We start from the raw sequence: 24,705 nt of genomic DNA, 5'->3' as shown, positions 1-24,705 counted from the left end.
TTTGGGATTTCGTATGTATTATATATTCTGAGGTTTTTCATTTTTTTTTTTTAAATATAAGTGACATGTTTCTAACTTTCTCATTTTACATCATCTGTCGGTGTTAGTTGTAGTGGAAAATACGCTCTTGTATTTATCTGCTACACATAAAATTAAGCAGTGGGAGAATGAAATATGCAGATATATCTGTTCCTATTGCAGTTAGAAGTTATGGTATTTCTCTTTTTTTAGGACGTCTCTTCCCATGATCTGCTGAGCTCATGAGAAACTAAGGGACAATCGTGAAAATGTTGGTTGGAAGGAGTCCAGCTCGACTGGAGCAAATCTCATACCACCAGTAGCTCAAAGAAGCCATGGCTGTTTCCCTAAATCTTCAGGAATGGTAAATAATCCATGTGTGAGTTTCATAACCTACCTCAGTAAATTTTTCTTCCAAATGTCTATCCTCCAATGCCTAATTTTCCATGATACACCTTGTTCCTGCAGCCCTTCCTCCTAAAATAACTCCTCATAAGTTTTGAACGCTCCCATAATATGTTCCAAATGCCCTCTGTTATGCTTGCTCCTTTTTTCATGAGACCTGTGAGAATTTTTTTCATGTCTTCTTATCAGTACAGAGACTGGACCTTGCAAAGTGTATAGACTAAAAAAATGGGATCAGATAGCATCAGAACACGAGTTGTTACTGGTGCAACTTAGCACTGATGTTCCTTCTTTTTTTTCTCAGACCTAAACAGCAGGTTATAGAGCTGAAGCAGAGGAGAAGAAAGGCACGGTATCATGTTTCATTAGCAATCCCTTAAATTTACCAATGGGACACTCAGTTATTTCATAATCAAATAAGGATTTTTCAGAGTCAAGATCTTTTCTCACTTTGTAAATCAAAACGTGTTAAGAGATAAGGCTTTCTAAATTTTATATAACAAATTCTGCTGCTTGTATGGAATTGTACTTTCCAACAGATACTTTTGGGATAAAATATATTCCAAGTAATCTTTTCATAATGAACATTAACTTCGTTTGGATAATGTACTACCATTTTTGTCCCATAAATATGACTTACAAATTGTACAGTATGTTCTGTGCGTGTACATGAATTTGTATTTATACTTGAATATAATTGATCAGAGTTAAGTGTTTGCAAAGATGTGCAAGTAATACTGGGAAAAATAATAGAAATTTAAAAACTTGTATACTCTGAGAAAAACGAATGGAGCTACAAATGAGCAAACGTATTCATGTAATCATAATTATTTAGGCAATATTGTAGAATTTTCTTCCCAATTTCTTAGAATATGATCAACCACCTCAGATGATACTAAGTGTGGGATTGTTCAAAAATTGCATCTATTACTTCCATTTTCTGGATAACTATTAAGACAGTTATGAATGGGTCTTTTTCTTCCAAGAACCCATATAACATTAAGATTCTGCTTTTCTGAAGAAACACTGCCTTTATAATCAATAACATATGGAAACAATAGTTGAATGGAAAGAAAAATTCTGGATTCAGCTTTTTTTTTTTTTTCCTAAAAATCCAATAGAAATCCAATCTGTGTTTCTTTGCACCAGAAAAAGGAGCTAGTCTAGTACTGACCTTATTCATATTTGCTTTATGTTAGTGTGCCAATTATGACACTATCCTGTTACTGTGGAACCAGTAAGAGGAAAATTAGGCCAATTTCTGCACATAGGCAGCAATTAAGAATCTATTTGGTAATATCACATCTGTAATTAACAAATCTATGTGAGATGTGGACCTGCCATTCAAACTGAGCTCATAAAAGCTCTGAAAGAATAAGAATCTGACTTCCTGCTATCGGTTTAAAAAAAAGTCACATCAGGCCTGTGAGGGCAAACTCTAAAACAGCAGGAGTTCAAATGCATTTCATGATTGTGGCATTGACAAATGACTTCCACATGCTAACTATGGTAGTAAACAATTTTTCTATATGGGACCTGCATAGATGAAGGTTAGTATCTGTATGTGGAAAGGGAAGAAAAGGACCACAAATAAGAATGGTGTGAAAGAGAGTAATACTTTGTTCTTAAGGATCTAGAAAAAAAAAAGTCTGATAGATAGGTATGAGAAACTACACAAAGAAATTACTGAGCTTCTACATGACTATTAAGAAAAAGGAAAAAGATTCATAATGATCTTGTCACCTTGCAGTTTATTTGTAATGTAGCTAATCTAAGCAAGACAAGCTATTTGGGCTTCATTACAGTCAGTAGACAATGATATGCACCCAAAAAAGGCAGTGTCATTTCACCCACATTAGAAAACTGAAAATTGTGGTCGCAGTAGTGGAGAAGTGGAGTAAAATAGGAGGATGCAATCCTGATAGGAAAGTGAAACAACCAGCCACAGGAAGAATGTATAGAAAATGGTTGCATTATGATAATGGTGCTATATTGATTTTACAGCATCCTGCTAAAGAATCTTAGATTTTGACAAGAAGGTTGTCAGATGCTCCCCCTTCAGCATCAATTGGATCATCACTTCTGAAAGATAACCTCGTATGAAGTACTAAGTATAATTCTTTGTATTACACTTATTATATATGTAATTCTGAACATAATGGCAAATTTTGCTGAAAAATTAATGCAGATGTAATTAAATCACTAAAGAAAATCTTTTTTTCTATGTTATTCCCAGGCAGTTTTAGACGTTCCAGTTGTCTTACAAAAGCAAAACTGGATACTGTTCAGCATGACTGTTTTAATTTATCAGTACTGATGTATAAAGAGCGCTGTTTGTTGTGGGGATTAGCTGTTGTCCCATTTCACTTTGTGTTCTGAATAATAAATGGTTATGCAAGCTGCCTTCAATATAATTTGTCATATAAACTGTATATAATTATTAAGATAAGATAATATGTGACAATATTTATGGAATAATATCCTCCCAATCACTCAGCTGCTTCTAAATGCTAAGGGCCAATTAGATGATTTTTGCCTCTGAGATCTGGTAATCATTTGTTGACAGATATTAAATGATTCAACTGTTTTCTCCCATGAAAGATATGCTATTTTTGGTTTTCCTTGTTTTTTTTTTCCTTCTTTTTTTTTCATGTTAATATGGATGCAGTAGTTAATTAAAGCTGAAGACATTGACTACATCCAGCATTTGAATTGCAGTACACTGCGCTTCATAACTATGAGAAATTAATGCATAGGGAGTTTTAAAATTAATTGCAAGCTTTACTGTCAACATAGTATTTTACTTCATTAAAACAAGATTTTGCTATCCAGCTGCTTTGATCTGCAGCCAGTGCTGTAGTCTGGTCCACAAAGAAGCGCATACATCACAGGAAAGACCTTCCAAGACGTTTAGTGAGGCATATGTCTTTTATTGGAAACTTGTAGTGCTATGTAGTGTAGCATTTCCCTAACAGCTCATCATCTATACTCCTTCCCTGTGGCCAGTTGCAGATCATTCCTACGGCTGGAAAAGGGATTACGGCTGAAGAAAAAGAGTGGTGGCCTGTGTCACCTGTTCCAGTTTCAGTGTGCCTAATAACTGACGAAACCAACAGAACTTTTGGGCTCTTCTGACTAGGAATGAACATGGAACAGAAGGTGGATGGGAGAATAAAGCTCATCTTTGTAATGCTTAGTCTACAATTTGTACAGCTGACCCAAGGTATGAGGTGAAGGATGCATAGCTGAATGTCAAATAATTTAGTGCAAGTCAGTAATAGTCATATTCCATTTTCCTTGCCACATCAAATCTTACAGAATTTAGCTTAAGGTAGTTTTGCAGCTGAGAAACTTCAGCATTCATTGTTCCCTATTTATTTAGGTTTTTATTCAGGATTTTACTCAGTTTTTATTATCTACTACTGCCTATAAAAATAGAGTAAACTGAATACCTTTGATAGCTTAACACATAAAATTTGCATTTCAGGTTCATTTCAGTTTTTGTCACATATTTGTATGACCAAATGACGATACTTGCTATGTTTATAAAATCAATATAGCCTCATAAAGGAGAGATTTTTTTTCATTTACTACAGAAGCTGTTACTGTTCATTATACAAAAGAATTATAAATGTATTGCTTTTCCTTACTGCTGGCTTTTCCCTTACATTTTTCTTTTTTATTTCTCCACCAAAATTCTTTTCAACAGAAGAGAGCAGAGGTATGTAAGATATCTAAAAATGTCGCCAGTAAAGCAAGAAATTGTTAGTAGGCTTTTTCTGCTTTCTGTGATAGGATCTGGTCCATCAACTTCTAAATACTAGGCAGTGATTCTGAACACTGCTGATGAATTTCATGTCCTGTTAAAAGGGCTTTTTCTGCCAAATCTACTTATTGGTTTGCTTGTCATCAAAATTCAACTGAGGATGTGGAGATCCTTCTCCATCTAAATAAAAGGATTAAAATAGTCACTTTAGCAAAAGATCAAGTGATTACAAGTATAAGAATTGTACCCACCATAATCCGAGGCAATGATTTGACCTTAAAGTACTGTATCCCACCAGGTTTGATACTGATAGAATACTGAATGTTCATACTCTACAGGAGCATGCTTCTACAGGAAGGTTCACCAACATCTGCTTCTGCCATTGTGGGCCAATATAATTAAATAAGAGGCATTACTTTTGGAGCAGCTTTATTATATCCTGGGACACTTCATAGCTTTATTTTCCCCCCCAGTTTCTAATAGAGAACACAACAGTAACATTCTGGAAGTTCCAACAAAACAAATCAGTCTGTCTCATGTCACATGTTGATGGGCTGAGTTAAGAGTTGCCATTAACTTCAGCTAACAGAAACGTGGTGCAGCAGGCACCAGCCACGCACCTACTTGATTTTGTTCCAGACCTCCCACAAGCTTCTCAGCTCTGCTTCTGATATATGCTGTCTTTCCACTGGCAAAGCATCTCCTTGGTTTTGAGCTACAGTGATACCGGCCATCCAACTTTTACAAATTCAGATACATTGTCTGACTAAATGCATGAAAGAGAAGTTGTGTGTGAGTTAATTACTCCTAGAAAATATAATGTGGCATTTGATAAGACAAGGCAAAGAAACTTCCTGTTCCTAATGATGTATTTCTGAGTCTTCTTTTCATATGATCAGAAGGGATTTAAGTTACTAAAGCATCGTGATGACCTAAAAGAGAATTAAGTAGTGTTTGTAAGCTGTGGTATTCGGACTGTTTCAAGATTGAGATTTATTTGTTTGTGGGATATTTCGTTTCTATTTTTAAGTGCTATTTTGTTGAGAATCAAGCAAAGCATAGGGCTAGATAAAGATCCAAGAAAATATATCTTTCAGATAGATAGGGATTTTTTTGCTGTCAATACCATTTTTTTTCCTGCTGTATACAAGCTGGATATTTTCAAGTTATGGATTTATATATATGCATGCATATTGATTTACATTTGTACATTTATACATATTGATATATATAAATGTATATATGTGACTACAGACCTAGTTTAAATTGTTTTCTACTTGCTAAGTATTGTTCAGTTCCTGCTAGAAGTAAATTAGCAAATATATTAAATAGGTCATGTAAAAAAAGAGAATATGCAATCTCCTTTTGCCAGTTTTTAGTTTTCATAATACTTATTCATTTTTCAATTTACATTTATACTTGATCTGTTCTTTGTTGTTGTCTGACTTACTGTTTTATACCAAATGCTAACAACAGCAAAACTTTACCTGTTTAAAAATAAAGTGAGAAAAAAAAAGCAAAGATTTTCTTGCAAATACAAACATATCATATTATTGTTCTCAATTTACATTGACACCCACTGAGAAACTGGAGGTGAATTTAAGTCATTAGTTTTTCACACATGTTTTTACTGATGCTTTTAACTTTCCCTGTTTATCCACAGCTACTTGAGATGCCTCCCACATTCAGTGTAGAAAGCACACTGTTAACTAACTTCTTGTTTAAATGAAAGGCTATGCTGACAATTAAATGTGGGATCATGCATGCTTCAGTGCCATACCTTATTATAATCAACGTGAGTAGAAGCAGAGTGCAGAAATTATGGGTTTTAGTCTGCATCTGCATGGCATTATTATGCTTATCAAGGTGAAAATGTCGACACTGAAGAACATAATTGTGTACCTTAAGCTGCAGCAATATTTAAACTGAATTCCTGCCTTCACTATTAATGCATCAGAGCACTACTCTTAAGAGACGCTATAACTGAAAGCACAGCTTTCAGTTCATGAATTTATTTTGTTTCTTGCTTTTTTTTTTTTTTTTTTTTTAAGATTTTCCTATATAAAGATTTTGTTTGTATATTAATTCAGTATAGATTTTCTGGTGCATTTTTTTTTCCCTTTTAACAATGTCAGAGACCAGAGAGAATAGTGTACACTTCTATATTGCTCCATTGCCCTCCAGAAGGTCAAGTGTGAAATGGGTTCAGAGACGTATTGACAGTTCATGCGTGAGCTGAAACAAGTTAAGCTAGTTATCATTAAGTTGGATCTGTGGCTGTAGTCTTCATTCTTATTATATCAAATCAAATAAAATAATTCAGCAAACTATCTATGTTTAGTATATTATAATTTTCACCTGAACATTGTTTCATACAAATTATGCATGTTTTATGTGTTGATTCTAATGTTCAATCATCTTGAACATTTTGAACTGTTATTCATTTATACCACAAAACAAATACGGTTTACTTAATACAGTATATTGCTTTTTTGAGTTTCGTATACGTGCGTTGCTTGTAAGCAAGTCACTTTAAAATTATTTGTTTAGATGGAATATAACATTTCTCTTTACTCAAAGAAGAAAAGAATGTTTTGCCTTCTGGAATCACAGTGACTCTCTTGAGCAAATTAGAATATGTGTAACCCATACCATAACCCACAGCAGTGCAACATAAATATCAAAATCTAGACCCCTGCTTGCACGTAAATTTAAATGCCTCAAATTTAACTGCAAACCATGTAGCCCTTCTCCTCTTCACCACTCTCTTTTTCTTCTCAACTCTTCCTTCTTACCACAGTTTCCTTTTATAAAAGAGTTTTAGCTAGAAATCAGAAGGTATTCCATAAATTCAATAAACTGTTTATTTTGAGATTATTTCTGTTTGAATTTCTTGAAAAGAAGAATTTACACATGTTTCAGTACTATGAATGATTATTTTTAACTTATTTACTTAGTTCTAACTACTCTTTGGCTATTCTCAATCTGATTTTGCCATGAAGAGAAAAATAAAGGCCACTGAAGTTCTTTCTTATTACATATATGATGAAAATTGCCTTCTCTATTCCTTTGTTTAAGAAGGAAAAAAAAAAAGCTAGGAAACACGTGCGTTGTAATGGAAATACTATGTCATATCTTAGACCATGATTGACCACCTGGTGAGAACCCAGCAGAGCTCAGGTGCATGCAATGTACTTTAGTGACCAGAAGAGGTGGAGCCAGGACCCACACCTTCCCAACCTCATTTAAGGTTTGGCGGTGGAGGCAAGGGTGTCTCTTTGGAGATTCTTGTGTAACTCTGGTCTTCTGCAGGTAAGTAGCTTCTTTCTTTCTTTCTTTCTTTTGTTTCTGTGCCTACTGCTGTCATGTTTCAGCAAATTCTCGCTGTGTTTAGAGATCTTGTTGCTCTGCTGTCATAGTTGCATTTTCTATTACTTTACAATCTGTTTTTTAGAAAGCTTCAGTTTTTATGACCTATGCTGGTAAAATTAATCATAGCTACAGCGAACGTTTCACTTACTCATGTTTATATATTTTGTAATCTAAGTGAAAGAGAAGCCCACTTGTGCATTTGTGTAGCTTTAACGTGCAGTAATAACCACAGTAGTGAAGGAAGGCTGCAGCTACATATTAAGCATAGGCAGAGACTGAAAAAATTAATGATTTTAGATTTACTCTGGCATAAATTGTGGAAGTGAAAAAGTTATTTGTACTTCTCAAAACAATTAAGAAAAACTATTTTTCTTTGAAGAATTGAACTTTGGCATGCTTGTCAGTTGTAAAGACCCAAGTTTATACTTAATGTGTGTAGTTTATGTATAAATTCATTCATACACAAATAAAGCATGGTGAAATCTTCATTATACTGTTTCCATCTTATGGCTGTTTCTGCCTGTGATTTTATGTTATAGGGACTAAAAGATCTACTTAAAGATCCTTGCCTTTGTACGAGGTAGCTGTTGAAGATCACTGACAAAAAGAAACGATGGCTACTCGCTGACTCTCTTACAGTGGCCTACTTAGGTCTGGACCCACAAATTTCAACTGTTGGCATGTTCATTCTGCAGAAGGAAACAACCAGTAAGACTGAGAGAGTCAGATTAATATTAAATGCTATACTAATAAAAGTCATAAAAATATATTGTTATTTCACAGAAAACATGTACTGTGAGTCCAGGAGATTTGTAACGTTAATGGGTCAGTTTAAGCATCACAGTTTTCTTAATTATAAACGTAAAAGTTGCTGGTTGAGCTTGTTTCTAGTCTTTCTTATGTTGATATAAATCTAGGAGTTCTGTGAAACTGATGAAGTAAAACTAATATGAATCAGTATTTTAAAATGGGACTGACTCTTATTACATATTAGTATCAGAATAGTGTATTTCCACAGATTTTTATTAGTTATATGTCAAGGTCAGATTTCTTTTAAAATCACTGTGAAATCAACCCTTTTGCTGCAATGACAGGTTAATCTGTTCTATTGCATATGTGGAAATATATGTGAGAACTTATTACAAGTTTTGTAGTTAGGGCTTGTGTTTTTACATTTTCTTATTTATTCCCTGTATAGGTTTAGAGTTCTGTGTGCAAGTCAAAGCCCATATTCCTGTACAGGCAAATCTTATTACTGGTCACCAGGAGTACTAAGCTATTTGGGACCAACACACGGAATGTTATAGATTTCAAGGAATTTCAGGAGACCAGCTGGGCCAATCCTCTCTAAAGTAGGCGAAGCCACAACCAGACAGCTTTTGAGTATTTTCAAGGAAGGAGGCTCCACAACTTCTCTACACACCCTCTCTCTTTCTCACAGTGGGATTTTACCACGTGCACCTTTTGGTTTCCTGCTAAAGTTACAATTTACAAAACTGTAGTGCACAAAGTTGTACAGATGCATCCACAAAATCATTCTGGCAAAATCCCCACATTCATGAGCCAGGCTCCATTATAGCAACTATTGCCAGTAAGGACCCTGGTTTTCACCAGGGCAAAATGTCCTCAAAGATATTGACTGTCCCCTCCAACTGGTCATACGTAAAATGTTTTGGAGTGTAAGTTGCCTATGTTATAATGCAGAGTGAAGAATCTCAGAGTCACATAGCTAGAGGGGAATTTTGTGCAGCATATTCCTGGAAGTCTGTGTGAAGGAGGTAAGAGAGGGGAATAGGCTGTGACAGTGACATTGCTTTGAAGCTCCTATCAAGTGCAAATAAGGCTCATACTAAATAAGGCCCTGCTAGGAGCTGTCAATTGTTATTTGTAGTGTTTAGCTTACAACCAAAAAATCTGTTTTGGTTCAACTCTTGAAGCTATCATAAAAGCATCGGAGTGATGATTTAGCTCTGGTACAGGAAAAATAAGTTTGCATGATTTTCAATTTAACGTTGTTTGGTTTGATTATGTATAACTATGATTTTAAAGTATGGAGGTTTTTTCTGCCAAAGGATTGGACCTCATAAATTTTTATCTAAACCCTTCACTTTCTTCATTTATGTAACCCGTCGCTGCCTTTCCTGCTCCTCTTTTGATAATGAAGTGCTGACAAGACATGTTTGATTGTCTTTGGAAGAGAGAAGATCAAACACATACCGAGTATTAAAAAGAATTAAGAATGTCCTTAGGGAGCAGAACTGTGCAGATCATGAATTCACCTGTACTGGTGAACAGACTGTCAGTCACTATGAAAAACATTTTGGAGATGTCCTGCCTCTAGAAAGTAACAAGGCTTCTGGTGCTGCTGTGGAGGAAACTCTTCTGGGAGGTGTCAGGACTGGCTCTTCTCAGAAGTGAGGGGCTGAGCATGGCGTGAAGGAAGGGAGAAATACTACTTGCAAACACTATATAGCCTGTTTTTATGCTTTGCCTTCTCACATGCAGAGAAAAAACTTCCTTCTCGAGCTACAGCAAAGGTGCAGAGCCAATACTCTCATTTTTTTTCTCCAAAAGTGCACTCTTTCTCTCTCTCTTTCTCCTGATGGTTTATTCTTCTTTCATGTGATTTGACTGTACTATCGTATCTTATTTTCTTCTAGTTAAGGCTATGCTGCAGAGAATGAAAGAAACCAAAATAAATTGTCAGGCCTGTGAGATATTATGAAAACAAGTTTGGGAATTAGGCCTACATAAATGATGACTAAGAAAGCAGGTAAGGGACTTGGTTTACAAAGTCTGGCGGAGACAGCTGTAGAATTATTGAGAGATGTGCAAAGCGTTCTTGCAATACTTGTGTGTTATGTGTAACTCCATATAGAGAAGGCTGAGCATCGTGGGGATGGATTGAACTATCAATTAAAACACAGATTTGGTCAATATGTATCTGGAATGGATTTTTCTTTTCCTTCAGAAAATAGTACTTATTTGTATGAATTCTATCAAAATGCTTGCATTTACTGTTCTACGTAGCTATAAACTGAAAAATCTTCCCGAAAACTTTGTCTGAAGCTGAGACTTCACTGGTATTTCTGAGTTTGGTCTCTCTCCTTCGTCTTATCCATGTTAGCTTACATTACAAAAATATTCATTCACCCCTCTATTCCCACACTCAACTAGAACTATTCTGTAGTTGACAGAACAAAGTAAATGTAGACTTAAAGAAGTAAGAGGGAGTGTAATAAAAGTGAAGTTTTTCTTGTAAGAAAGAACAAGAAAAATAGGTCAATAGTCTTGCATTATTCACAGAGGGTCAAACTCTGGTTCATTAGCACAGTAACTTAGTGGTCAGTTTATTCTGATAATGCAATTACTTTATGTGTGTGTACACATACATACACACCAAATGAAATATTCAGAAAGCTTAGGAAGAGAACATTACAGCCTCAGAGACAATCGTTTATCTTGAACTTGGAAGGGGGAAAAAAACCTTTAAAAGTTAATGTTCTCGCTTCACTGTTTGCATCAATACCTGCCAAGTCAGTCATTTTCATCAGGAGATAATCTACATACATATTAAAAAATGAAAAGTATGCCAACCTTCATCTTTCCAAGCTGAGTAAGGCAGCATTTCCTTTTAAAATGAATGAAACTCTGACTAGTGCTTGACTTAAGCTTAATTTGAAACAAAAATTCTCTGGCATCTTGCAAGGAACATAACTTCCAATTGTTAGCTGACAGGCAAATCAGGTGTAGCTTTGCTCCTTCAAGGTTATCCTTTCCGGGGTAAGCTTTCTATTTGGTATGCATGCTTACAAATGCACCCTTTGAAGATGCGTTGTTGTCTTGTTTCTGCAAGATCTTAAGCTTTCTTTAAACTGTAGTGAAGTTTGGGTAAAAGAGTTCTAATCACCAAAGAATGCTTTTAAAGGCTCGACGTTTTCAGTTGTTAGATCACCTTGTAAAAGCTGCAGTGGAGAATTAAAGCTCTTGTCCAGTAGTGTATAAATCTTGATTATGTTTACAGGGCTCAAAGCAAATATGAAAGGCATCTAAGGTTGGTCTCTGACTAGTTCTTGTGTCAGTCATCATAACAAAGTCTAGTGTTCTTTGTCTTCAGCTTACAAACTCATTTATTGCTGATAGACCAAAGCAAAGTAAGGAAACAAAGCATTTTATTATGCACAAGTTTCTTATAGTAGAATAATGAATCCAGAAATGCTGAGGAATATAGCAAATATTTGCAAGTTTGGCTAACATTGGCCTTCATATCTGGCAGAATTGATCTTGGTGAGAATACATTTCCCAGATGAGAATTATTACCCCTTCTGACAAGCAGGTCTCGTAAACATGTAGCCTCTCCTTGTCAGATTTCTAAAGAAAAGCAGTTGATACAAAATAAAATTTCTGAGCAAGTTAATTTAAAGTATGTTAGAAGGAAAAGTAAGGTTTCAGCTGAAAAGAATGAAAACAAACAAAAAACACTGTTGTGTTGTTGTTTTTTTTTTTTTTTTTTTCAATCCTCTCTTCTGGAACTCCACTTGTTTGTCACATTACTTCAATAAATCTGATATTGGCATTACATTGCTAGCATCTTTGCAGATATTATTTTTTTAAAAAAACTTCAATGTAGAAATACATTGGTGAACGTATTTGGTATAGGAACCAAAAGGAATTTTAAAATTTCACAAGTCATTAACATTTTAATTGCTCAGTTCACTCAAGTTTGCTTTATCTCATGTTGTCATTTGCATCTCTGTAAAGAAAGTATTAAAAACCCAAGTGGAATGTCAGAAGGTAAGATGATTCTTTTTCTATGGACTCTGTACTTAACATAGTTGTTTTAGTATGTTATGAACTACTGTGCTTGTTCATCAAAGCACGTGCAAATGAATGGCAGAGAAGTATGGATGATGTTTCTTATGTATACCAAGGACAATTTCAGATATTCTCCAGCTACTCAAGTTGTTTACATTATGAGGCATGACCAGAGTCAGCTAAGATTATGCTCTGTGGAACAGTAATATAAAAGTTCAGAAATCAATATTGATTTTGTTTTAAGCTACAGCACCACTGACTGTTAAACATTTCTGGGCTTGAAAATTATTCTGCCTTGATTTGGCTTGTGTCCCACCCCAACTGTTTGTGTTGGAGCAGAAGAATTTGCATGTGAGGTGCAGGGAGAAACATCCTAGTAAACTTACGTTGTGGATGTTAGCCTGAAACATAAGAATGCTTCTAGTGAGGAGATGATGGAATTATTCCATTTCCCAAGCCAGGAAACTGTGGAGAACATAATCTGTTTTTCTGATGGAGTGGGAAGTCACTTAATAATCACGTAAGTCAAATAAGGTCATCTATTACAAATGATTTACTGTGAACAAAGCACTTCAGGATCCCATATGAAGACAAAACATTACTCAATTTAGGGTAAAGCTATACAAAAATTTTATATTGCTAGTATAATGCAGTAATACTTTTTTTTTTTTTTTTTAGGAACTTGCTTGTGAACAATTTATTGAATCAGCTTCGTAGTTAAAACCTTTTATTTTCCACATCAAACCTCAAAGGAATGCAAGAAATAGCTTTCTTAGCCTTTATTACTAGCTTCAATTAATTCATTTGACCACACAGTGAAATAAAGCAGCAGTACTCACTAAGAAGGCAGATGCTTAAGTAATTTCTTTCAGCTGACTTGCTGTGGTGGTGTAAGGGGGATTTGCTCCTTCTAATTCATCCAGTAGGAGACACGTAGCTGCATTATGAGAATTTTGGCCCAGTTCCTCCTCTGGGGACTGCTGTTTACATTAAGCACTGTAAGAATTATCATCTAATGGTGATACATAGTATACGGCCATGACGACAGTGCTTTTTTATGCTTCCTAAGATGTTGAAATTACCAGTGATGAGGCTTTATGATCATCTTAAGCTGATCTAACAGTGGGTGTCACCTTAAAGTGTTTCTCTCTACTCGGTAGACACATAGATTACTACAGTTTCTCAGCATTAGCAGCCTGTGCCCTTACCTTGAGGTTGAACAGGACCATGCTCAGACAAAATGTATTTTGTTCCCCACAGTTATAAATCAGCTCTGCAGTCTGCCTTTTCATGTAATCCTGCCAGTACAACTCCGAGTACAACCAAGAATGAAGAAGGCAACAGGCAGGTGTAGAAACAGTGAGTAGGAACGCCTTCGTATACTTTGTCTCGAATTTTGGTTACCTCCAACGTCTTGGGCTGCAGTGCTGTCTGTACTATCTTTAAAATCTGCTTTTCATTCGCAAAGACCGGAGGGAAAAAAAAGATTACAGTGCAGAAAGCTTAGAAAAACATTTGAAAGTATAATTAGCTTAACAATTCACAACTGTTTTGTCTTGCTGTACTCGGTAATTATCACTTAGATACAGAACAAACAACACTGTAACAAACAATACTTGCCTTAAGGTGGACTTTCGAGCAAAAAATACAGGCCAATTAACGTAAAGCATTTTTATCAGGTTTACTGATTTCTCTGGCATAGCACGTGCATGAACTTAGCATCAGTTGGAGCACTACTGGAAAAAAGGATATAACATTGAGTTTTAACAAAGAAAGGCTACTTTATGGGTGTGTAATTATATAAACAATTGATAAGCTAAAGGAAAGAGATGCAATAACGTTGGAGAAAGGACGAAAAAAAAAAGGTAGATGTGCTGATACTGAAGAGGATATAGGAAGGTAAGAAAGTGAAATGAGGAAAAAGAAGAAAAAATAAAAATAGCTTAGTTATAAAGGTGGATGGTATCTTTGTGATGTTGTATAATGGAGTAAAAATGGAAAGAAAAGGGAATTTTTAACAGCTGCAATTTAAAGCCACATGTATAAATTCTCTTTATGAGAGGGGCAAACAATTGCTGAGCTTTACATTTTAGTAGATGTTGCTATGTAAAATCAAAATTCCTTTGTAATTTTACTGACTTTTCAAATAATATTTTTTTTATTTCTCTGATAATATTCAAATATTTACCATGCATCTAAATATGGCTAAAACGGTTAGCTGCTAAGAATTAGTTTTCTTATATTTTATAGCATGCATAGTGCAGTAGTCATAACACGATATGCAGATGATTGCATTTCTTGTCAATTGTTGCTGAAATCTGAGTAAGCAAATAATTATGGGCTTTGAAACATGTTTTTTATTCATTTATAGTCAAACATTAAGACCTGGTGTGGTAATCTTAAAGTAACATATTAGAAAACCTTTCAACTTGCAGACAATTAGAGTTACTGTGGGGGTCGATGAGGGTTAACAACTTGTTCCTGAAGTGAGTGGGAGCTTTGTCATTTAATAGGATCATTAAAGAACACTTCGCTTTTTTTTTTTTTTTTTTTTTTTTTTTTTTTTTTTTTTTGTCTTAGTTCATGTGAACAGCACATAATATTCACAGAATAGTCGGTCTTACTGGAAATCTAGCTCTGGAACAGTGAAGCTAAGAAATAGATATCCTTAGACTCTGAGCTGGTCTTTCTGTACCCGATGTACTATCGTTATAAGAGTGTTTGAGGTCTCTCTTTTAACCCACTATAAACATATGGCTGAATCCAAGAAAAGAGAACAGATTGGTATACAACAAATTTCTTCCAGTTCACGTGCTGGCAGAAGTAATATTCCACCTTTCCATTGCAAATACTTTGTAAGACTTTCAACCAAGAAGTCAAATACATCCTCGTCGCCCTTAATTGTTAGCGTGCAATGTCATCTGTTTCCAGCATATTCACAAGGGTAAGCACATGCATACAACATTCATTAAATAACACTGAAGTACATATTAATTAGTAGTGATCCCCAAGTCCTTCTCTGCAAGGTTGCTCTCAAGGAGCAGTCTGTATAAATACCTGGGATTGCTCCAGCCCAAGTGCAGCACCCTGCACTTGGATATATTGAACCTTACTGTGTTCTCATTGACCCACTTCTCCAGCCTGTTCTGGTGCCTTTGCGTGGCTTCCCTTCCCTCCAGTGTATTGCCTGCACCGCTCAGCTTGGTGTCATCTGCAAACTTGCTGAGGGTGCACTCAATGCCATCACCTATGTCATTGATGAAGATGTTGAAGAGCATGGTTCCCAAGACCGACCCCCGAGGGACGCTGCTTGTATCCGGCCTCCACCCTGACACAAAATCATTAATCACAACCCTTTGGCTGTTCAGCCAAACAGTTCTTAATCCATCAGAGTCCATCCTTCAAATGCGTACTTCTTCAATTTAGAGAAAAAGATATGGCGAAGAGACCATGTCAAAGGCCTTGCTGAAGTCCGGGAAGGTGACATCTATCACCCTTCCTATGATCATAATTTATAAGTGGGCAAAAGTATGCTTTTCAGAGTTCTGCTTTTGTACTTCTTTGCAATCCAATGCAATTGCCAAAATGAACAAATGTTTATGTAATAAAATTGTGAAACTATAATCCAATCTGAATTTTAAAGTCTATCCTGTTTTCTTCCATATTTACATGATTTTAATTTATTTTACTCTACAATAGCATAATGGAATATGTAATTAATATGCATCTGTCCTGGTTTCAGCTGAGATAGGGCTAAATTCCTTTCTAGTACCTGATATGATATAGGGGCTTGGATTTAGATTGAGAATAATATTGATAACACACCGATGTTTTAGCTGTGATAACAATGCTTACACAGAGCCAAGGATGCATCAGCTCTTTGCACTACGCTGCCAGGGAGGAGCTGGGCAGCGCAAGAATCTCAGGGAGGGGATGCAAGTGGGACAGCTGACCCAAGCATGCTACAGGGATACCCTGTAATGTATTGCATCATGAAGAGCTATGAAACTGGAGAAACAGGTCAGGGAGGCTTTTGTTGTTTGGCAATTGGTTACTCTGTGTGGTGAGAAATGTCTTTGTGCATCGCTTTCTTTGTGTATTTTATTATTTATTATTTTCCTTTCCTATTAAATTCTTGCTGTCTCAACCCGTAAGCTTTCCTTCCTTTCTGATTATTTTACCTCAATCCTTTGTGGGGGTGGGGGTGAGGAAATGGCTGTGTGGTATGTAGGTGCCTGCAGGTTTAAAGAACAACAACATTAAAGTATGTAATTACTGCATGCTATAATATAATTCATAGAATTGATGAAAATGATGAGAAGTGCTCTAAGGATGCAAAGGAATTTCATTTATTTAGTGTAGAACGTGGTAAGAAATGTATAAAGTTATCAGGCAGTATGCTGGAAGTTGATGGATGGATAATTCTTGTTTTCTCAGAATCTTGTATATCTGGAAGTCCATCTAAGGAACTGATATGAAATAACTAACATGTTATATACTTCCTTACTTGCTTCTGCATAACTTCAGGGACAAGCCCTTAAGCTAAGCAGGTAAGTATATCTTCATTGCAGCCCAACTTCCTGCTGATGGTGAAGTGTCACAAAAATGAATGTTAAACATAAACAGGAATGGAGTCCTTAAGTCAGATAAGGTTCGTTTGTGGCTTTTTTTTTTTTTTTCTTTCAGAAAATAGAAACTTTGATAGAGAAGGAAAAAAAAAAAAAAGGCAGATAAAAGCACGGTTGATTCCTGGCTGTAAACACGCTGAATGCCTCAGTGTGGTTTTTAACTGAAGAATATTTAAGATGGATGGGGAATGTCTCTACAGTCTCAGCTTCCAATGAGAGGAGCTTGCAGGCATGGACTTGCTGGAGGTCAGATATTTTGTATCTAGAGTTGTAGGGTGCCAGAGCCCATTCTCTATCTCTCAACCAGGGAAAGAGTAGCTCTTGGGAAGAAGGGAGATCATATTACTATTAATGGCAAAGCCCATCACAGAATATTTCAGAGAGAGGCAAACTTGTCCTTAGCATTGCTTGAATCTCCAGTATTTCCTTTGGAAAATCTGGAAGGCTTTGGAAGGATTAAGTTTCAACTTTGTCATACTTCAAGGCAAAGTAAGTCCTAAAGGGCAGGATTCAGGAGAACACAATGCATCCCTTAGAAAGACCAGGTGTTAATCTGCACTTGTACCCTTCAAAATGGAATTTGCAGGCGTCCACACACTTCTGAAAGACTAATTTCTTTGGAATACTTTGCCTTTAATAGTGATACTTACCCTGAAGCTACATGAGGTGTCTGATACTACGCTGGATTCTAGTTTATCGTAGGCTGGGAGAATGGTTTAGGTTGTTCACAGTATGTATGTTCAGTGAAATGTGGTCTGCCTTGCCAAGTCTAGGCCTGGTCCCTGCATCATCTGTTAGCCGCAGCTAAAACTGGTGGCGTTGCTAACATAACTTTATTGTTTGGATAACCTAACTCCATCTTTCCAACCCACCTTTTCTAATAGGGAATTTTTGTTTTGATCTCAGGCATTCTGTTAAGTGGCAATGCTAAAGGGGAAAAATTAACATATCTATCAATTCACTATCTGATCCCATGTCAATATCTGTACAGCTAAAGTCTCAATCTGATATGCGTAACTGATAGCAGAGTTTCATTGTTCTAATACAAATAGTGATAGTCCAATGAAAATGAAAGGGATTTCCTTTAAAAGATACGGAAAATGATTCTGGGACTGTCTCCCTGCGTGCTCAGATCAGCATAAATGATAAAAAGCAGGTCCCACTTACTACCAATGCTCAAAGTCCAGACTCTGTGGGTATCTCACCTCTTTGGTTCTCATTCTTAAATCTGTTCCTTCGGGGGTTAAAGAACGTTTGTAATGTTAATTGCTTTCTTGAGAGGTATCCTTAGAATTTGTTCTTGCACAGTTAACCGCTCTATAAAAGCAATTTATCTACTATTCGTCTCCATTGAAGCGTAACTTACCTGTGAAACTTCTTCAGTTTTATGCATGAGCGGATGGTTAGGCTAGGGCTACCTCAGAAGGTACTGATTTGCAAATGAAAGGTGATGAAAAATCTTTCACAGTCTCCCGCTGAAAAGTGTTCTGGTTTTTCAAAGTGCTGGATACAATCGTATTTAGATAAGATTTAACCTTTACCGTTATAAATTACTGACTTCAGACAAATATGATAGAGATTTTTTTCGAGATTATATTAACAAAACAAACTAACAAACAAAAAAGCCAACAAAAAAAGACAATCTATCAGTGTGAGTAATTTCCAAACTGATTTGAAATTACTTACAGTATTAATTTTTGCTGTGTTTGAAAAATAATGCAAATGTTTTTCTAAAAAGTGAATAGTGCCTTTTTTTTTATAAATAGCAATGCAAGTGGTTATTTTGAGAAGTAGATAGAAATGATTGTGTAGTGCTCGATCTCTAATATTCTTTACTTAGCCTTCATCTCTCCTCAGATTAAGATATTTGGTAGATTTCTTAGTTCTGTTTAGCCTGTATTTTGAGTCCCTTACTTTTACAAATTACAGCTTAATGATCATTTAGTTTACAGAAAGTTTTTGCTTTGCAAATTTAACAGTAGACTCATTTTTTTCTTCTTATTCAGCATCTTTTCTTCTGATCACTGCAACAAATAAATAGTTTTCTATGTCTGTACGACAGTATATTCACTAATAAATGTTAACCTATCCTCTTTAGTTGAAGAGCATGAGAAAAAACCATTATTGAAAAAAAAAAAAAAAACGTCCAAAACCCGCTTACCTATTTCACAGCATTGGATTGTACTGGGGACAAGTACTATGTATGTCTGAAGAGGTTTTTATCTGAGGAGGTGAGAACAGGATCCTGTGCAAAGCCCCCACTTTTCCAAATGACTTCGGTAAAATAAAAGGTAAGGACTGAAACAGAAAATCAGCTGTAGTCAGCTTTAGTGATACCTTAAACTGAAATTCTGTGCAAAATGTTTCTTGAACAATTTAACTTTTTTTTTTTTTTTTTTTTTTTTTTGTTTGTTTTTATTGGATACTAGGGTCCCTACTGCACAGAAAGGAGAAAAAAATCTTATGACGAAAAGTCAACTTTTGTCCCAGTTTTGGTGAATTGATGACATTTTTATGTCAGACTCCATCAAGGATAATCTGCTCAGAATAGGAAATAAAATGGTGAACTGTGAGTTCTTTTCCTTATTTTTGCTTTATATCTCACAGTTCATACTTTTCCAAGTTAAAATATTGTTGTTCAGTTGTCTTATGGGATGATTTTAATGTTATTTTTTTCCTTTAAATAGAAGACTTCAACTTTTTTTCTTTTTGCTGCATCTATAGAAGATCTTTAGAAGTCAGTACAGTATCTACTTGTCTGTGCATGTAAACAGGAAGAACTATCTGGGGAACATAATCATGGCAATAGGTCATGTTTGCCTTTTATTTGAAATACTTTTAGACTGTCAAGTGGTTTAGAAGTCACTCGATCAATAGCAGAAGTCAAGGAAAACAGTTTGTTTTATCAACATTAATGCATTTTGAGTTTTCTAAGGCTAAACATTATTTCCCTTGGCATTTTAATTGAGCCAGAAACTGAGAATTCAACTTTACCTCAAGTATTTTGAGTTGAGAGATGAATATAAAATTACTGGAAGATTTTTTTTTTGTCTTTCTTTTTCCTGGGTTATCTGATCATATTTTAATTTTTAGGCTTTAACTCATGTACGTCATGGATTAGTTTCTTTATTACTCTATTTGAAGAACAATTTTCTCACTCATTTTCACTGACGTAAAAGGGACCTTTGAATGTGCATGGCAAGGCAAGAAAAGCCCTTCTGCACATTTGTCTGCTTAAGAACCACGGTATTTCTTGTAAAATCAAAGACAGATAAAAAATGTATCTGAGATTGTGGGTTATATGTTTTGAGATTATTTTACTGTATGGTCCGTCAGAATAATAATTCTTAAAGGCGATTCAAGCAATTTAAAAAAAAAAAAATCTGATGTCTGCAATTCTCTACCAAAGCCAATATTTTTTTCATTTAAGAAGTGATATCGTGTTAACAACTCCCCAAAAACAGAACCTGCAATTCACCTACATTTTAAAATTCCCCAAAATAAAAAGATTTAAAGGATTGAAGGATCATACCACATAAAGTTGTATAGCCCTGAACTAGTTATTAAAATAGCCTGGATTTTGGTAAATTCCCTGTATCTTTCTAATTTTATAACTGAATTGACAATGATGTTGTGAAATGGGAGAGTAATGTGTCTTGAAAATATAGAAGCAGAAAGAGTCCACGAGGACAAGTGTTAATATGGGCTACCAGAGCTTGTGAACCATGAAGGGTTATCTGAATGAATTATGGATGCAGGATGCAAGGATAAAATTAATATAGAGAGAAGGACTAGCAGAATACAGAAAGCTGCCTATGTGTCTCTAAGGCCATGGCTGCCTCTGCAGTGCTCTTCGTTACTGCATTTTGGTTCAGCCTATATTTCTTCAATCAGACAATCTGAATTGGTAGGTGGAAACCTGAGTGAAGAAATGAGTATGTGCTTTTGAAGGGACTGGGGCCCCCATCAGTCAGATTTGTTGTTAAGTAAATTTTGAGTCACTTCTGTTTACCTTTGAGTCCTATCTCATGGGTTACTTAAAAATAGGATTTCAATACATTCTAAAATCAACTACTTCAATTACTTTATGAACCCCAACCATAATTAGAACCTAGTTCTTCCATTTTACTTTGGCAATCTTTTTATTAAAAAAAAAACAAACAAAACTATTAAAAATATCTGTTATACCATGCTATGAAATATGTGCATTAAAATGAAAGACAACTTTGAATGAATTAAATGCTCAGCCTTTGTGACCATTTTCTTGAAGAGTCATTGCCTAAAAATTGGAATGAAGAATGAAGAGCCTAAATAGCTTATTAATAGACTGAGACTCCTTAAACTTTTACATACTGGGAGTCAGATCTGTAGAATATTTTGAAAAACCTCACTAAGTACCTATCTGCAGCAGCTTTGGGCGCTTAAATGCCTTTAAAAACTGGTTCCCTATTGTACTTTTGTCAACAAATTTCAATTAGGTTACTGGCATTGGAAAAAATTCTCATTTCTTCACAGATATAAGAACAATACTCATACGATTTTCCTCAAAGACACTTTAAGGCACATGTGAATTTAACTTCTAGTGATTATCACACCAACTGGGAAGATCCCATATATTGCACGTATATTTTGTTATGTCACTTACCTGATTTTACCAATGTCCCTGTGAGTTTAAAACCATACCCTGAGCCCTGCTCCTTGCCAACATAGTTGTTTTGGGTTGCTGAAAACGTCCTTCAAATTTATCCAAAGCCCCGAACAAAAAATTTCAATTATTTGAGCAACTGCAAAAAATATTTCCAAATTCTTCCTTCCATCTACGTGTACTACAAAATATAATCACATGTAGGGCTGGAGTGTGCCTAGACATAGAGACAGAGATCGCCAGGAATATGATGATGTTCCTGCCAGAATTTTGTATGCAGTTTTTAAGTGAAAGGAGTTCAGTTTCACAAATAGATATGGAACAAATCAGTTAAGCAGCATGTGGTATGCTCCAGATGTTAATTATATTCGGTACTAAAGGGTTAGGTGGTGAAACCCATGAGGGTAGGAAGAAAAAGGATGCTTCCTTCCCCTTCCAAAGGTACAGTACAGCCTACATACCAGGGTAGGACTTAGTACAGCTGCATGCCCTCAGCACAGAATTGGGATTCTCAGTACCTAATGAATAACTCCATTCCCTTCCAACTGTGGAAGTTAGTGTTAGGAATAGGCTCAATCTCAGTACATTATAAGGGAATTTTACTTATACTTTCTTTCTTCCTTTCTTTCTCAAAATCTCAATTCTACTGCTATTTAATGTTTTATATTTCAGCACCTCATAATTGTAAACAAAGTGACTGAAAGCTGTCTGTTGGAAATCTCATGTTTGCTGTCAGTCGTTCATGAATAACTGATACTCAGATTACCTAGAGAAAGCTGCAATTATCCTGGCTCATTAACGTATGACCTAAGTCTGGTTTCATTTTCTGGTTATAGTTTTACCTCCTTGATGTAAGAGAAAAAGAATCCCATCAGGCTGTTGCTACAAAAAGAATAATTATAAATGAATATGCAAAACTTCAGAACTACAATTATTTATCAGGATTTCAAGTATTGTTACATTTAAGCCTGTACATACTGTTTTGCTTTAGCATTATTTTACACAGAATATTGCTGTGATAAACTTGTTTGCTAGCCTAAAGTTCTGGAGAACAGCTCTTGTTTGAAAACACGCATAGATATGAAATAGGGGTATCAATGGGGAAACAAGAATACCTTCTTACTCATGCACTTTTTGGCACATAACACAGCTATAGGAGTCTACTTAGGAAGTAGAAAAGGAGAAATACTTAGTTACTAATAAAAGCACGTAAACAAAAATAATTAAGCAAAGTAAGACTTTGATCTTTTCAGGGAACCACTTGGCAGAGTGATGTGGGAGAAAACCCTGAAGGGAAGAGTGGCCCAAGAAAGCCAGTTGGCATTCAGAGACCATCTCTTCCAAGCCTAGAAGCAGTACATCCTGAGAAAAAGGAAGGCAGGTAAGAATTCCAGGAGGCCTCCGTGGATCACCAAGGGGCTCCTGAACTTACTGAAGAGAAAAAATGAAGTCTCTAGGGAAATGAAGCAGGAACAGGTTACCTGGGAAGACAACAAAGTAGTTTTCTGAACAGCCAGGGATCAGATTAGGAAAGCTAAAATCTGGGCGGAATTACATCTAACCAGGGATGTAGAGGGGAAAAGGAAGAAATTTTACAGGGAAACTGGGAACTTGGTCACAAGGTGTATGGAGAAGGCTGAGGTGCTCAATGACTTCTTTGCCTCTGTCTCCGCTGACACGTGCTCTAGCCACACCACCCAAGTTGCAGATGGCAGTGATAAGAACTTGGAGAATGTAGACTTACATGCTGTAAGTGAAGGTGAGGTTTGAGATCATCTAAAGAACCTGGAGGTGAAGACGTTCATCAGACCTGATGAGATCCATCCCTGGGTTCTGAGGGAACTGGCGGATGAAGTTGCCAAGCCATTATTCCATCACATTGGATACATCATGGCAGTCAGGGACAGTTTCCACTGATTGGAAAAGAGGAAACATAACCCCATTTTCAAGAAGGGGAAAAAATGAAGATCCAGGGAACTACAAGCCAGTCAGTCTCACCTCTGTGCCTGGAAAGATCATGGAGCAAATCCTTCTGAAGGCCCTACTGGTGCAAATATTGAATATTAACACATGGTGGTTGGAGGTAACCAATATGGCTTCACCAAGGGTAAGTCACGCATGACAAACTTGGGGTCCTTTTATGATGGAGCTATAGCGACAGTAGATAAAGGAGGAGCAATTGACATCTACCTGGATTTGTGCAAAGCATTTCACACTATCCCATATGATATCCTGATCTCTAAGCTGGAGAAGAATGGATGTGATGGATGGACTACTTGCTGGATAAGGAATTGGATCAGAGAGGTGTGGTCAATGGCTCAGAGTCCAAGTGTCCAAGACTGGTGACAAGTGTCATTCCTCAGGGGTCTGTGTTGGGATTGGTGTTACTTCACATCTTTGTAGGTGACATTGACAGTAGGCCCAAGGGCACCCTCGTCAAGTTAGCAAACTCTATCAAGCTGATTGGTGCAGGTGACATGTTAGAGGGAAGGGATGATATTTAGAGGGACCTGGACAACCTTGAGAGGTGGTCCCATGCCAACCTCATGAAGTTCAGGTTGTGGATGTCCCCAACGTGGAGGCATTCAAAGCCAGGTTGGACAGGGTTTTGAGGAGCCTGGTCTAAAGGAGGTGGCCCTGTTTATAGCAGAGAGTTTGGAACTGGATGATCTTAAAGGTCCATCACAGACCAAAACATTCTATGATTCTATGATTGACAAAAAATAATCACCTCACATAGCTGAAAATAATAATGCACCATTTTTTTTAATAATCTACAGAATTAAATGAGTTGCACAGAAATGCAAGTAAAAATTACATCATACGTTCAAAACTATTTGTACTTAAGAACAGTACACGCTGTAAGCATTCTGCTTGTACTCAAAACTAGAAAAGCTTCAGCAGGTACTTCCCAGAAATAAGTAAATTTATTTTTGCCTGCAATTAATTACTGCATATATATGCAGAAATTCATACAGAGCAAAGTAGGGATGGGAGAGAGTAAGTGGGTGCGTGTACATATACTATATGCCTGTAAATGTGTTATCCATACAACA

At 36.1% G+C, this 24,705-nt stretch overlaps 3 long non-coding RNA genes across 4 annotated transcripts; all 3 read left to right on the top strand.

Annotated features, from left to right (window-relative positions):
• The first annotated feature begins 235 nt into the window (after positions 1 to 235).
• Positions 236 to 7,548, top strand: LOC122166178. Of its 2 annotated transcripts, XR_006170695.1 has the most exons (4): positions 236 to 382; positions 2,428 to 2,527; positions 3,430 to 3,646; positions 7,330 to 7,548. It is a non-coding gene; the product is annotated as an uncharacterized LOC122166178 (long non-coding RNA). The 2 variants fall into 2 exon arrangements; XR_006170694.1 differs by lacking the exon at positions 7,330 to 7,548 and having other exon boundaries at positions 3,430 to 5,567.
• A 6,120-nt stretch (positions 7,549 to 13,668) lies between these two features.
• On the top strand, positions 13,669 to 19,458 carry LOC122166210. The gene is made up of 4 exons (XR_006170726.1): positions 13,669 to 13,735; positions 16,814 to 16,926; positions 19,103 to 19,295; positions 19,434 to 19,458. It is a non-coding gene; the product is annotated as an uncharacterized LOC122166210 (long non-coding RNA).
• A 3-nt stretch (positions 19,459 to 19,461) lies between these two features.
• Positions 19,462 to 23,413, top strand: LOC122166211. The gene is made up of 3 exons (XR_006170727.1): positions 19,462 to 19,573; positions 22,903 to 23,030; positions 23,338 to 23,413. It is a non-coding gene; the product is annotated as an uncharacterized LOC122166211 (long non-coding RNA).
• Positions 23,414 to 24,705: the final 1,292 nt, after the last annotated feature.

Source organism: Centrocercus urophasianus, unplaced genomic scaffold, assembly GCF_019232065.1.
Source record: "Centrocercus urophasianus isolate 14NV4802_14NV808 unplaced genomic scaffold, USGS_Curo_1.0 seq_32, whole genome shotgun sequence".
Classification (NCBI taxonomy): Eukaryota; Metazoa; Chordata; class Aves; order Galliformes; family Phasianidae; genus Centrocercus; species Centrocercus urophasianus.
The sequence above is the reverse complement of the archived record's forward strand: the minus strand, read 5'-3'. Positions and strand labels throughout refer to the sequence as shown.